Source organism: Peromyscus leucopus, chromosome 3 (assembly GCF_004664715.2).
Source record: "Peromyscus leucopus breed LL Stock chromosome 3, UCI_PerLeu_2.1, whole genome shotgun sequence".
NCBI lineage: Eukaryota > Metazoa > Chordata > Mammalia > Rodentia > Cricetidae > Peromyscus > Peromyscus leucopus.
In genome coordinates, this window is record NC_051065.1 from 83720397 (window position 1) to 83735607 (window position 15211).

The window sequence follows — 15211 nt, forward strand, 5'->3', positions numbered from 1 at the left end:
CTCTGTCCCTCTGTTTCCTCATCTGTCAGCTGAAGTTAACACCTGTTATGTCCCTCCCAGATGTTTGGTGATGCTTGAGCTTGAAAGTCATGGGAGGAGGAGTTTCCTTCACAAACTTCTTCCTTTTCTTTTTAAAAATGGTGTCTGGAAGCATTTCAGTTCGGGTACTAGTTATGGGTAGGTTTTCATTTCTCTAAGATGTCGTGGTTGGATGAACTTGGTGTTTCCAGATGATCCTCGTTGTGGGTCCAGAAACGCAGCTCTCTGCTCTTGTGAAAGATGAGCTGGAAGGCAGAGTGCTGATGACATACAGGCCTCTTTGGCCAGTGCAGGCGAGTGTTCGGGCTAACATGGCTGAACGAGGCATTCCCTGACCCGTCACGCCCGTGAGCTGTTTCATCCCAGAGACCAAAGCAGGTGCCCTTCTCCTGGGGACTTGGTTAGGGTGTCTAATGCTGTGATAAAACACCATAACCAAACGCAGCATGGGGCAGAAAGGGTTTATTTCAGCTTATAGCTTTTATCGTCCATTATCCAGGAAAGTCGGGCAGCAACTCGAGGCAGGAACCTGGAGGCAGGAACCAATGCAGAGGCCATGGAGGAGAGCTGCTTACCGATTTGTCCTCCACGGCTTGTTCAGACTGCTTTCCATGGGCTGGGCCCTCCCATATTAGTCATTAATTAAGAAAATGCCCCACAGGCTTGCCCACAGGCCAGTCTGGTAGGGGCATTTTCTCAATTAAGGCTCCCCCTTCCCATTTCTCTCTTTGGCGCCCTCATCTTTAGCCTTGTTAAGTCCCAATTTCAGTGTTTGGTGCTGTGTGTTCTTCCGTAAGCAAAACCCTCTCTTGAGTGTCCATTTCCATAGCTCCTCAATGGCGGTCTGACTTCTGTTCCAAGACGGTAAGTGTTAGCTAGTAGGACACAGCCTCAATCACTAGGCTTCACCTCCCTCCCTTCAGGAATGTGCAGAACACTTCCTCTGCACAGCGGGGCAGGCAGGGCCGCTGGGACCAGGGAAGCAACTACATTAGCACGTGTGACATGTTTGCTCTAAGCGGGAAGATAATGTCATTTAACCAGCTTCCAGGTTTTTGTGGGAACCCTGGACTGTTGCTCAGTGTGAAGTGGCATAGTTAGGGGTGCTCCTGGAAACCCCAGGAACATTATTTTCTTACATTATGGTTTATGGGTATGCTGAGCTTTTTTAATTCTTTAAATGCCACCACCAAAAGTTGTAGTATTCGTAAAAAAGACAAAGAGGTTAGGGTTCGCTCTTTGTGCTGCATTTCCTATGGGCTTTGAAGAATCTATAGCCTGTATTCACCATTGTAGTAGTCTACTCACTAGTTGCGTGCCCTGGAAGTACTTGGTTCTATGTGTTCATCCTCCCTCAGCTCACACCCTCAAAACCACTAGTGTTTATACTGTCTTAGCAGTTTGCCTTGTCCAGAACGCCCACTCGTTGAGATTGCTATAATATGTAACCTTTCAAAATGGCTTATTTCATTTAGTAATATGCACTGGATATTTATCACCTACTAAAGGACATTCTGGTTGCTTTCAGGGTTTAGCAATTATGGGCAAGCTGTACAGACAAACATACACACATTTTCGTCTACACATAAGTTCTCAGTTCATCTGAGTAGACACCAGAGAGCACAGTTACTGGATTGTGTGGTAAGACTGCATTTCATTTTGTGAGAAGTTAGGAAGTGTTTTCACAAGGGTCTAAGCCACTTTGCATGTCCCTCATCAGCTCCTGTTGCCCTGCGTACTCATCAGCCTTTGGCGGTGTTGTGGTTGTGGACTGGGGACATTCTAGTAGGTGTGCCGTACATCAGCTTAGTTGTTTTCTTATTGCTGAAAAGTTTTAAGTACTTGAGGACCAAATCCAGGGCATTGGACCCCTAGGTAAGTGTCGAATTTTAAGAGTTTTTTTTTTTTTTTTTTCTTTTTGATGATAGGTCTTTATCGGAAGTTTCTTTTGCAAATATGTTCATTCAACCTCTGGTTTCTCTTTCCATTCTCATGGCATAGTCTTTAGGAGAGCGAATGTATTTTCGTTCCTTTTTTTTTTCCATGTTAACGAAGGGAGCCTTATCAGTTAGTTCTCTTTCACTGGATCGTCTTTTGGTTATTTCTGAGAAGCCATTGCTGTCCCTGATTATTTTTCTGTTGCTGTGGTAGTCCATCATGGTGCAGAGGTCAGGGTGGCAGGAACTCGAAGCCATTGATCACACCACATCACACCCAGAATTTGGACCGAGAGCAGTGAATGCATGTGGAGAACACATACAGTCCATCTACACATGGTGCCATCGACAGTGGGCAGGTCTTCCCACCTCAGTTCTCGCAAGCGGGATAGCCAAGATAATTCCCCACAGATATGCCCAGAGGCCCTTCTCCGAGGTGATTTTAGATTCTGTGAAGTTCTCAATTGGCGTTAACCAGTATGTCACCCAAGTGCTCCCGAATGTTCCTAGGTTATCTTCCAGTTCAGTGCTTCTCCACCTTCCTAATGCTGAGACCCTTTTTAATACAGTTCCTCATGATGTGGTGACCCCCAGCCATAAAATTGTTTCATTGCTGCTCCATAACTGTAATTTTGCTACTGTTATGAATTATAACGTAAATATCTAATATGTGACCCCCCCAAAGGGGTCGAGACCCACAGGTTGAGAACTGCTGTTCTAGTTTATAGTTTTTAATTTTATGGTTAGGTCTGTCATTGCTGTTCAACTCTTGTGAGAGTTGTGAGGTCTGTGTCTGGGTTTGTTTTTGAATCATTGTGTTGAAAAGACTCTGCATGCCATTGCCTTCCTTTACTTCTTTGTCAAAGATGAGCAGGCTGTTTATGTGAGTCTGTTCTGTACGTCTGTACTTTTGCCTGTCAACCTGTCTTGGTGACCGCAGCTTTAGATTAAGTCTTACAGTCAGACTCAGACCTCCAAATTTGGTCTTTAATAGTGATTTGACTATTCCCAGTCTTGTGCTTCTCCATGGAAACTTGAGAATCAGTTTATTAATCTATAAAATAATTCAGTAGATTTTTGTGGTTGTATTGAATCTAAAGGTCAAGTTGTAGAAAACTGTGACCATAAGAACACAAAGTTTTTCTGTGAACATGGACTGTTCAGTTTTTTGATAGATCTCATCAGAGTTTTGTAGCTTTCTTTATATAGTGCTTATAGATAGATTGTTAATAGCTCAGCATTTCATTTGGAGAGGTACCAATGCAAATGGTCGTGTGTTTTTAATTTGAAATTGAACATGATCTTTGCTCCTATATAGAAAAGCAGCTGGCTTGTATAGGTTGGTTGGCCTTGTGTCTGGCAACCTTACTGTGATCACCTATTAGCTTCGAGAGGATTTTTGATTTTTTTTTTTTCAGATTTGTAGATGATCATGTCATCTGTGAACAAAAACAGCTTTATTCTTTCTCAGTTTATCTTTTAAATGTGTGTGTGTGTGTTTGTGTTTGTGTTGTGTGTGTGTGTGTGTGTGTGTGTGTGTGTGTAATGAATTCTATTTTTCTCTAAAGGAGTGAAATAAGCCAGACTCAGAAAGTCAGATTTTTACATGTTTTCTCATATGCAGACTCTAGACTTAAATTTATGTATAAACATATATACACATACATAGATATGTGGGACATGAAACTAGAAAGGAGACTATGAGAAGGAAGCAATAGATTTAAATGAAAGAGGAAGAACAAGAAAGAAAAATTAAAGCCAGGCGGCAGTGGTGCACGCCTTTAATTCCAGCACTCGGTAGACAGAGGCAGGTGGATCTCTGTGAGTTCGAGGCCAGCCTGGTCTACAGAGCAAGATCCAGGACAGGCACCAAAACTACACAGAGAAACCCTGTCTTGAAAAACCAAAGGAAAAAGAAAGAAAGAAAAGGGGAAAAATGAAGACAAATTCAAATGAAAATTAAGAGAAGGAATGAGCTAGAGAGATGGCTCACTGGCTAAGAGCTCTCACATAGGACCTGAGCTTGGTTCCCAGCACCTACATTGGGCGGCTCACAACTACCTGTAATTCTGGGTCCAGGCAATTTAACACCCTCTTCTGGACACGCTGGGCCCTGTATGTGCATGTGCACCCACACACAATCAAAACTGAGTGCGATCTTTCAGAAGAAAGGAAAAGGAAAACTATCGTGAGAGGGCATTCTGCCTGTTTCTAACTTTAGACAAGCCTTGAGTTTAAAGCTTCATGTTTTTCGAGACAGGGTTTCTCTGTGTAGCTTTGCGCCTTTCCTGGAACTCACTTGGTAGCCCAGGCTGGCCTCGAACTCACAGAGATCCACTTGGCTCTGCCTCCCAAGTGCTGGGATTAAAGGCGTGCGCCACCGCCGCCCGGCTAAAGCTTCATGTTTAATGCCATTAAACATTCTATTAGTTGTGAGGTTTTCTAGGTATTCTTCTGTTTTTGGAGTTTTTTAAGGGAGTTGCTTTGTTTTTGTCTTTTGAGATGGGGTCTCACGGTCTAGCCCAGTGTGACTCAGAGCGCTCTGTGTAGCCTCGGGTTGCCTTGAACTGCTGCTGTTCCTACCCCAGTTGCCCCAGTTCACAGAGTGTTTATAAATGCTGTGTTCTCCCGAGTACCTTTTCTGCTGAAAACCAGCCAAACATTTTACATGTTTTACCTGTCAGAAGCTTATTATAGATTATGTACTTGAATCACAAGAATACTTTCTGACACAAATATAAGCCTTCTTATGACTTTTATAATAATGCTGGTTTTATCTTGATAACTTTGATATCTAATTTTATAACATTATTTGTAACAAAATCAATTCTCTATTGTAATCATTGAATTAGTGTTGAATGGCAACTGTGTCTTCTCATTAACAAAACCAGTGACCTCAACATTGACCAAATATGTGTATATTTCATAGGGGGCAAAGTACAGAAGCCATGCAGGAATGTTTCTGCCTAGGCCAGTCCCTTAATATTTCTTATTTTCTTAATTGATTTTAAAAGTTTAGAATTTTTTGAGAAGTAATTAAAGCATATTTTAATAGTCATCCTTTAAATGCAAAATTTAGTTATCTCTCTATTCTGAACACGCCACAGTCTTTTCCTTTTAGCCTCTTTCCATAATTAACATTTAAAAATGCCAGATCCAAACCGTTTCACTAGGAAGCTCAAAATTAGCATTTCATTATCTTCAGTTTGTTAGTCCTGACTGAAATCAAGTCTTTGAATACCATTGGCTTTTTACCTTAGTCCCAAACTTAGCAGTTAATTCCTGGTTTGGCTAGGCCTGCCTGAGGACCTGGAATAGCAGATTTTCAGAAAGAAGCAGTGGGAGGTGTAGAGGGGGGGCATCACATGGTGGGCAGAGAGCAGGTCACGCAGCCATAGCCTCTACACGTGAAAGCCGTAGTTGCGAGGCCACGAATCCTCCTAAAATGTTTATATTCATATGTATACATGTACATGGCTTAATTTAAGCATGTCAGTAATAATAATTTTAGCACACATTAAGTTCAAAATGAAGCCGTTAAAGATTAGTCATTAGAAATTTTAGTGATAGATTTAGTTTTAGACACAAATGACATATAATACAGTTACCACTGGAACTGCAGAGATAACTCAGTGGTTAAGAGCATTTATTGTTCTTGCAGAGGACCCAGGTTCAGTTCATAGCATCCACATGGTGGCTCACAACCTTTCTTCCAACCAGGGGATCTGATGTCCTCCACTGTGACACAAATCATAAAAAGTCTTATTAATAAAAACATACCCGGTGCCAGTTATTGGGGTGACTGCTGGTAGAGCAGAGAAGCATAACAAGCCACAGCTACCTCACCTTGCCAATTCCTCAGCTGATCCTGTTTTCCTCAGACTGGAAGCTTCTGTGTCCTCATCCAGAATGAATCTCAGCTGAACTGCTGCTAAAAGCCTAAAAGCTTAACCAGGGTAGTTCCTGGTCCTCACACCTTATATACCTTTCTTCTTCCCACCATCACTTCCTGAGATTAAAGGCGTGAGTCACCATGCCTGGATGTTTCCAGTGTGGCTTTGAACTCATGGAGATCCAGATGAATCTCTGCCTTCAGAATTCTAGGATTAAAGGCATGTGCTACCACTGCCTAACCTCTATGTTTAATATTATGGCTGTTCTGTTCTCTGTCCCCAGATAAGTTTATTGGGGTGCACAATATATCAACCACACTTCACCCCCTAGCCACTGTGAACACATGTATACATGTGGTGCACATAAACACATGTTAACATAAATAAGTAACTGAATTTTTTAAACTGCAAAAACAATCGCAACAAACACACATAGCATAGTTATATTCAGTCAGAATATATTCTTAGTAGAAATCTTAGTAAAAAGATCAACCAGTGAAACTTGTTATATAGAGTTAAGTTAATCTTCTATTTATTACTTTTTTATTAATTTATACACATGTGAGGTTTACATGTTTCCCAGTTTGTGTGAAGGTCAGAAGACAGCTTTCTGGAGTCAGTTCACGCCTTCCACCACATGCCCTGGGCATCCAACCCCTCAAGTCTTCAGGCTTGGTGGCAGGCACCTTTACCAGACAAGGTATCCCATTGGCACTTTTAGTCTTTCAGAGATAATCAGCAGAGAGGGCCACCTTTACAAAAGGAAGTTTATGATTCATTAATAAAGTCAGAAAATCCTGCCTTCTAAGTTATAATAGAGTGACCTGAAATTCTTTAGCAAATTCCAGAGTCCTGATGTGACTCGGGAAACTTATAACCAGAAGGTTAACCCCGTGTTAAGCTCCCCTCTTAGGTTTTGTCTTAACTAAGGCCATGACATCTTCATTTGATGTTGAATTTTCTTTTCCCTGGGTTATCTGAGAAGAAGGGATGGAGGAGGGAGACAGAGGAGGGAGGAGCCGAAGCTTTTCTGCTGGAGGAAGAGCAGGACAGATGGGAACCTAACTTAAAGTTTGGATCTTTAGAATTTATGGTTGGTCTTGACAGTCTCTAAACTTTTCTTATCAATTGCCTGGTCTTCAGTATCTTTCTTCAATTCTGTTGCAATTTCCAAAACTCTTGTTATTCATCTCTTGTGAGTTAGAAGCTTTATCATTTCTGCTTGTAAATGTGTTTAAATTCCTGTTAAAGCAGACAGCTGGTACCTCACCTCTGTTCTGTCGCCTAAGACCTCTTGGTTGATGTACAAAAAAATACCAGTTTAGGAATACTACATGTTCCCCATTGAGGGAAGGAACCCTAGAGCCAAGTTGTCTTTAGTTACATTTCCAATGCTTGCAAAGTTAAACTATGTGCTTATAAAATGTGAAACCAGCTGGAATACCAAATGATAGGATCCCTCTCCCGAATATATTTCCTTCTCCCTTATATTTCTGTTTCCTATTTTCTCCTAAAAGTCACAAGTTGCTTGATGTTAGTGAGGTGGTGTATGTTTTGAGGCTGCTTTCTGTGTTGTGTATGGGATGGTTCCCCAGGTTCTTACTCCCGGGTGGGTTTCCCGGGCTGTGCTGCATGCTTATAGGAATATCGGGTGGGCTCACTGTTTTATGACTGTGGATGTCACATGATCAGCTGCTTCCAGTGCTCCAGCCACCTCAATGTTCCTGTCACAGTCAGCTACAACCTTGAACTGTGGGACAAAATAATCCCAATCTCCTTTAAGCTGCTCTCTCGGGGCATTGTATCACATCAGGAAGATGAACTGTGTGGGTGGGCAGGGGTACAGCAATGTGGTCAAACCCATTGTAGTTTCAGGGTTGACATCCCTAGGGAGAGCCTAGTGGTCTGCTAAGAATACATTTTAAACATTTTCATAGGCGCACAAGTCTGTTAGCTTGGACACAGGGATGGGATATGAATGGCTTTCTGAGGGATTAAAAATAGCTGGGTTGTCTCTGCTCTGCAACATTTTACCATTTCCATAGTCACAAAGTTCAGTCATTTGGCCTTGTAAAGTCGTTACCATAGGTGTGCCCTTTTTTTTTTTTTTTCTGGAAACTTGTTTATGACATCATAAAATTGTGAGGCTAGAGTAAATAATGAGGATCAAGTGCTTTCCTCAGGCTGACTTGCTGTGAGTGCTGCTCAGGAGGCCTGTGCACAGGGTAGGGAAGAGCCTGCATGACTGAAGTTTCTTCGTCTGTGAGTTCCAGGACCTTTCAGACATTCTCTCACCTCCTGTGCTGTCGCCGTCCTCAGTATCCGTTCCTTCAACCTGTTCTTCCATTACCACACGAGGAGAAAATTGTGAAGAAATTTGAGTCCAATAACCCAGTTAAATGGAAATGCCTCCCCTAAAGGTGAATTTAATACTGAAAGAATAAGTCATTGTAATTGAGTCGGGTTGTGCTTTGGCAGGCTGTACACCATGGTGATGCCTTCTGTGGCTTGTCCCACCAAGAACCAGTTCACTCCATGGTAATGTAGTCCCACGTCTCTCAGTCTGGTTCATATGATCCACTTGGTTCTTCTGAAGCTCGTCTTATACGATCTCCTCATTCTAGCTTCTCCCGCCAGAGCAAACTTCCTGCCCTGCGTGCCCCACGGGGCTCTTCCTTCTGCCTCCATGGCCCCCTCAACCGTTGAGCATAGGCTGGTTGGCATCGGCTGTGTAGAGAGCTGTAGGACAGGTTACACCTAAGGAGAGGTAGACACACATAATGGGAGCTGTGGAAGAGGTCCTAAGCTCTGGGCTTAAGCTCTGGCTTTCACTGGGCCAGGGGGGAGTATGTGGCTGGATGTGGAGGCTGCCTGGGGCAGAGCTAGCCTACCTGCAGTTGTGAGGGACCCAGGCCTTCAAAGGTAAATGTGGCACTGCTCACTTCAACTTGAATAATCTTCGTGTATATAAGAATGTTGATGCATGTGTATGTATTCTTATGAGGCCAAAAGTTGATATTAAATATCTTCATCAGTTACTCTCTGTCCTAGTTAGGGTTACTATTACTGTGATAAAACACCATGACCAAAGCAACTTGGGGAGGAAAGAGTTTATTTGACTCACACTTCCACAGCACTTTTCATCATCAGAGGAAGTCAAGAGAGGAACTCAAAACATGGCAGGAACCTGGAGGCAGGAGCTAATGCAGAGGCCATGGATGGTGCTGCTTATTGGCTTGCTCCTCATGTTTGCTCAGCCTATTGTCTTGTAGAACCCAGGACCACCTCCCCAGGGGTGGTCCCCATCAAAAACTAAGAATCTTATGGAGGCCTTTTCTCCATTGAGGCTCTAGCTTGTGTCAAGTTGACATAAAATTAGCCAGCACACACTCCATCTTATTTTTTGAGACAAAAATCTCACTCTTCTATTTGGCAAGACTAGCTGGCCAGCAAGCTCCCAAGAGCCTCCTTTCTCTGCCTCCCAGCACTAGCATTATAGGCTATACCACCACACCTGCTCATTACATGGGCTCTGGGGATCTGAATTCAGGTCCTCCTGCCTGTGTGGCAAGCATGGTACCCACCGACTAGCCATCTTCTCAGCCCATTTTGCCACTTCTGCTCATAATATGATCTTTAACATGCCACTTCTGAATAAGCATTGATTCTATAGAAGAGCTGCAAGGGCAGAGTGTGCCCACGTCCAGTGCCAAAAGCATCAGCTGTCAGGTTTGGTAGAGAGAAAGGAATGGCTGGCCTAGAGAACAGGGTGGGTGGGGCCAAACATGCTTGGCTGGCGAGAGTGTGGGAGCGAAGTGGTTTTACAGGTATGTCTTGAGCATCCCGCCTCCCATTCTCCATCTGGCCTCATTATCAGTGCCCCACGTCCCACAGGTGTGTCTGTCCTTGTATGCTGTACCTTTCTGAGACTTGGCCATCCCTTTTCCACTGTGGACCTGGGCGTGCTTTTCAGAGCCCCCCCCCCGCAACCTCAGCGCTAGCTTCCTTGGTACCTTGGACCTGTGGGCACCTTCCTATCAGTTCCATTTTTCTGGTCACCCAGACTTGGAACCTTGGAATGACATGGAGCTTCTTTCTTATTCTGTTAGGAAAGCACAGCAGGGCTGGCAGATCTGATCTCTGTGGCACTGGCTTGCTTCACGCCTGTACTCGGTAGATACTCCTCCTCCCTCTCTGCCCTGTTCTTCCCCCTCCCCATCTGTTTTCCTCTTTTCCACCTCCTTCCTTTTTCCTCTCTTTCCTTTTTAAAACGATGTTTATTAAGCCAAGAACTGTATTCCTTTCCCTACATGCATTATTTCTTTAAGTGCTCGCAAAATCTGTGAGACATTAACATCAGTATCACTGTAAAGTGATACTCTGCAGTGCAGGAAAGTAAGGACCAGTTAGGATGTACAGCTTGTCAAACCCATGCAGTTCGGCCTTGGAATGGGGAGAGTCTGTGAGGTTTGTCCAAGGCCCTTCCTCCTGACCAGCTGAATCGCTCACCTGGGGTCCAGACGGCCTCCTCTCGTCCTCCCTCGTGTGTAGTCTCGGAGCTGGCTTGTTCTAATCTTCCCACAGCACACATGTGGCCCTGTCACTTCACAGAGTACCTGTGTGAACACCCACCTCCCCCAGCTGTGGTTTTCCTCTTTCCCTGTACTAACACTCACCCCACCCCATCCCAGCCGTGTTTCCTGCCGCTTTGAAGACATTGATTTATGGAAAACAACATGGGGTTTGTGCCTTTGAAGGCCTGAGTTCAGCCCTAGAATTACTTCTTGTCCGTGTTACCGTAAGAGGTAGTTCATTTCTCTGAGCTGTTCATCTGTTCTTTTAGTGGGTGTTGACTGCATGTTTTCTCCTGCTGGTCCTGCGTGAGGGACTTAAATGTTCAGATGTCCCAGACTGGCCGTCTGCTCACCTTTGACTTCTTGCTGGACTGTGTCGGGTGAGCCATGTGGCGTGCAGTTTGCCCGGTGCACGGTGCTCATCCCCCAGGGCTGTTTTCTTCTGCCTTGCCAAGCTCCCTGTGTCTTGTTAACTTCTTGTTTCAGCTTCTTCCAGCCTTCTGTCCCTTAGAAGATACAGTGTCATCTTTATTTTTTCTCTTCTGTGTGTGCAGACACATGTCAACACACACATGTATCACAGCCCTAGTATGAAAGCTGGCCAGAAGTTCTCTATGGAGTCAGTTCTCGCCACCTATCTTTACGTGGGTTCTGGAGATCAAACTCAGGCTGTCAAGCTTGCACTGTTGGGTGACAGAGCCACCTCACTGGCTCCATCTTGTGTCATCTGGATGGCAGAACTGAAAAGCTCTTTTATTCATTAAAGCTTTCTGGACCTTCCTTGCTGAATAGAATTGTGTCATTTATGAGGGAGTTCAGCCGTTCTTGCTAAACACTTAAAAGCAGGTGTTTGCCGAGTGTGGGCCACAGAGCCTGAGGAGTCTCAGATTCTTTCTAGTGATTCAGATGTGTTTCTATAATAATAAAATGTTATTTGGCATTTTCACTACGTTGACATTTGGAATATGCTGCAAAAGAAGTGATGGATAAACTTCTATTGCTTAATTATTAATTGGGCAATAGTCATATTCCTTATAACCTTATGTTCAGAGTGAAAAAAAAATGTTACTTAAGGATGTCCTTGAAGCAATAAAGATTATTTAAGTAAGCCTCATTTCAAAACCCATCTTTTTAGTCTACCATGTGACACAATAAGGAAATAAAGCTCTTCTGATCATCAAGCCTGGTGTCCCGGGAAACACTGATTATTTTATTGCATACTTAACTAGCCATGTTTTTTTTTTTTTAATTGGTTTCTCCAGTGAGTTCTTTTATTCACATTTCTGATGTATCCCAGGTTTGACTATGGACAGTACAGCACTGGGTAGGATCCTATAAATGTCTTCCTGCCTATCTGACTCTGGACGTAGATAGGTGGTACCACTGTCCCAGGTCACAGTAATGTTCATGGCTAAACAGCATTAGAGGAGTCAGCCTTTACTGAGGCATTTCAGTGACTGCGACTCTTTGACATGGGTAGTAATACAGTGCATAATTCTTTTTTCTTTTGGTCTCTCAAACCTCTGACACTCCTAAAAATTGAGAATCCCATGGGGCTTTTATTTGGCTTAATCTGTAGACATATAAAATAACTGTTGGCGTATACCGTAAGACACCGAAACTGAGAAGTTTAAAAATGTTTAATGCATTACAAATATAGTTATTCTCATGGTGCTCCTCCCATAGACAAAGAACTACAGGCAATTAAAAAATACTGAAAGTGAGAGAAATAGTCCTTTCCAGGGATGAATCCCCTAATTCCTTATCCAATAGCAAGTGGTCAGCCTTGAATTACAGTGTTTAATATGCTAATGAGATAACTTAAGGTAGGCAGCCCTTAGGTAGCTTCAGGATGAGGGTTGGCTAACCAGAACACCAAAACAACCCTATGGCAAGAACAGAGGGCTATGGCAGAACCTCCTTGGAAGGAGAAGGTTATGTTGGCTGGTGATTTTAATTGGCCAGCCATGCCTGTGGAACGAAGCCTCCATAAAAACTAAAGAGTGGGTTTGGAGAGCTTCCTGGTAGTTCCTGGAAGCTGATGCCTCTGGACAGGGCATGATAGTTGTTTGTCTCTTCCCACATGCCCTGTTGTAGCTACCCATCCCTTTATCTGGTCTTCATCTATGTCCTTTTTAATATCCTTTTAAATAAACCAGAAATGTTCTCTCAGTTCTGCGAACTGTTGTAGCAAATTAACTGAACAGAAGATGGGAGTTCTGAAAAACCTGTTTCTAGCCAGTCAGTCAGAAGCATGGATAAAAGGACCTGGGACTCTTGCCTGGAGTCTGAAGCCTTAGGGGATGTGCTTTAAGAATGGGACACAGTGCTTTCTCCTGATAGACGAGATGAGAGCTAAGTCAAATGGAAGGACATCCATTGCTGGTATCTAGCTTGTTTGCTGGTGTGTGCAAGAACACCCATACACACTTGGTTGCAGACATCTGAGTTAACTGTTGAGAAAACCAAGATTGGTTTTCTTTCCTGTTTTCAGAATCCCACTGTACCACAGAAAAGAAGGGCTCCTTTTGTGCTCAGGAAGAACAGTGGCTGTTGTCCTAACTAGTCTTTACCCTACCTCTACTGAAAGTCACAGCTGATGGAGGTTGATGACAGGAATCCTTAAATCCAAGTCAGCTCACTCTAGGTTAAGCACCATGTACTCAAATTCTTTATATGAAGTTGGAATAGGAGATTTGCATGTGAAGATGAAAGACACTGAGGCCAGAGGTCAGGGGACACCTAGGGGAGAGACAGCCAGTAGCTGGAAGACCACTACAGAGTCCATGAGGCAAGCTCTGAGTGAATAGAGGGGAGAAAAAAACTCAAAACTGTAGCAGAAGTAGTAGAAGCAGACCTAGAAACCTTAGGTGCTCTTCAGTGTGGTATCTGGCGCCTGGTGCTGACTGGAGAGCAGAGTCCAGACCCTAGTGTGTTCTTGATATCACTTATCTTTTCAGTCTTCATGGCCCTTGCTGTCATGGATATTTTTATGATTACAGTCGGGAGCCGGAGAGCTGACTTGACGGTTAAGAGCACTGGCTGCTCTTCAGAGAATCTGGATTTTTGATTCTCTGCACCCACATGATAGCTCACAACTGTAACTCCAATTCGAGGCCCTGGTGCCCTCTTCTGGCTTCTGTGGGCACTGCACAACCATGGTGCACATACATACATACGTATGTACATATATACATATGCAAAACATATAAACTAAAAATAAATAAAGTCTTGAAAAAAACTTGTAATAGAAGAAAGCTTTTCCTTTCTGTAAGAGTTTAATGTATATAAAGGTGACTAGAAGTTAGTCCAGGAGAGGGAAAGGTCCTTAGAGGACACAGAGTTAGCAAGACCTGGCGGGACTAGACCAAGGCCAAGAGGCCAGGATAGAAGGGAGAGGGGATCATCAGAGCAGAGTAGGGACTAGGTTGTTAGCTCAGGCTGCCTCCTTTTGGGATGTATGCCAGAACACACAGAAGAGACCCCAGAATCAGGGAGAGGAAAGAAACCCCTCAGGGTCTTTGAACAGGGGAGTGAAAGTGGAGCGTGGGGAAGAGTGAACTGGCTTGGGTGACAGAAAGAGGTGAGGAGAGATTATTTGAGTTAGAACTGGGACAGTTTCTGGGATGGTATCGTGATCCACTGGTGACAGTGACAGGGCTCACCACCTCAGCCTCGTTTGCAGTCAACTTGGGGGTCCAGGCCTGCCTGTCACCTGGGAAGGGCCATGACTCGGAAGGAAAAGCTTCATAGTTAATGATGTGTGTGTGCACATGGTATATGCCCCCCACAGATAGCCCTGGAGCTGGACCAATGTTTCTTTTTTCCAATTCCCAACCCACTTTCAAGGTTAGAACCTCTTCTGATAGTGTGGAAAGCTTAACTGGGAATTATTTGAATGAAATCAGTTTGGGTTTTTTTTTTTCCAGAATTCCGAACTTAGGAAGGGGACTTTCTGCACAGGCCAGCGACGCCCTCGCGGCCTTCCTTGGTTCTTGGTGTGCAGTTTTACTTGTGTGCTGTCCGCGTCTGAGTCAATGTCTTGTTCTCATACTTACCTGAGTCTCTGGTTTGTGCTGCCTTCGTTATGCTCAGCCCGCAGCAGGATGGCCGTCTGCACTGACTGCTCCGGCACCCACAGAGACCTCAAGGAGAGGGTTTTCCTCCCCAGTCGTGGGTTTCATGACAGGACAGGTTAGGTACGATCAGAAAACTAATCTGAGAATTTACTTCGGGGGACATGATACTTACACTTTATCTGGTACTTGTTTTTGGAGCGGGGGTTTTTCAAGACAGGGTTTCTCTGTGTAGCTTTGGTGCCTGTCCTGGATTTCACTTGGTGTAGACCAGGCTGGCCTCAATCTCACAGAGCTCTGCCTGGCTCTGCCTCCCGAGTGCTGGGATTAAAGACGTGCGCCACCAACTCCTGACTCTTATCTGGTACTTTTTAACTCGTGAAGTCTTCCAAGTGAGAACAAGCCAGAACTTAGAGAACAGTGAGCTGAGAGTGGGGACTCCTGAGTAGCCTGTCTCTGTCAGCCTCGGCAAACTTGTTAGCTTGAAGGGACTGACTCTGCCTCCATAAAAAGGCTGATAATTACAATGCTTCCTTCCCGGTGTGGAATGAGAGGTCCGTGAACTAAATTGTGGTGCGACCAGCACCGTGTCTAGAACTTACTGAATAAGCCAGAACTGACTGAGTTTAAGAACTTCTTCAGTAAGTCAGAATTAACCGAGAGAAAGGTGAAGAAATACACACCGCTGGCAG

General features: G+C 44.1%; 1 protein-coding gene across 3 annotated transcripts in view; it reads left to right on the top strand.

Moving 5' to 3' along the window:
• The window catches only part of Gng12 (G protein subunit gamma 12), a 120357-nt gene that overhangs the window by 19845 nt on the left and 85301 nt on the right, over positions 1 to 15211 (top strand). The gene's annotated exons all lie outside the window — the stretch shown is intronic.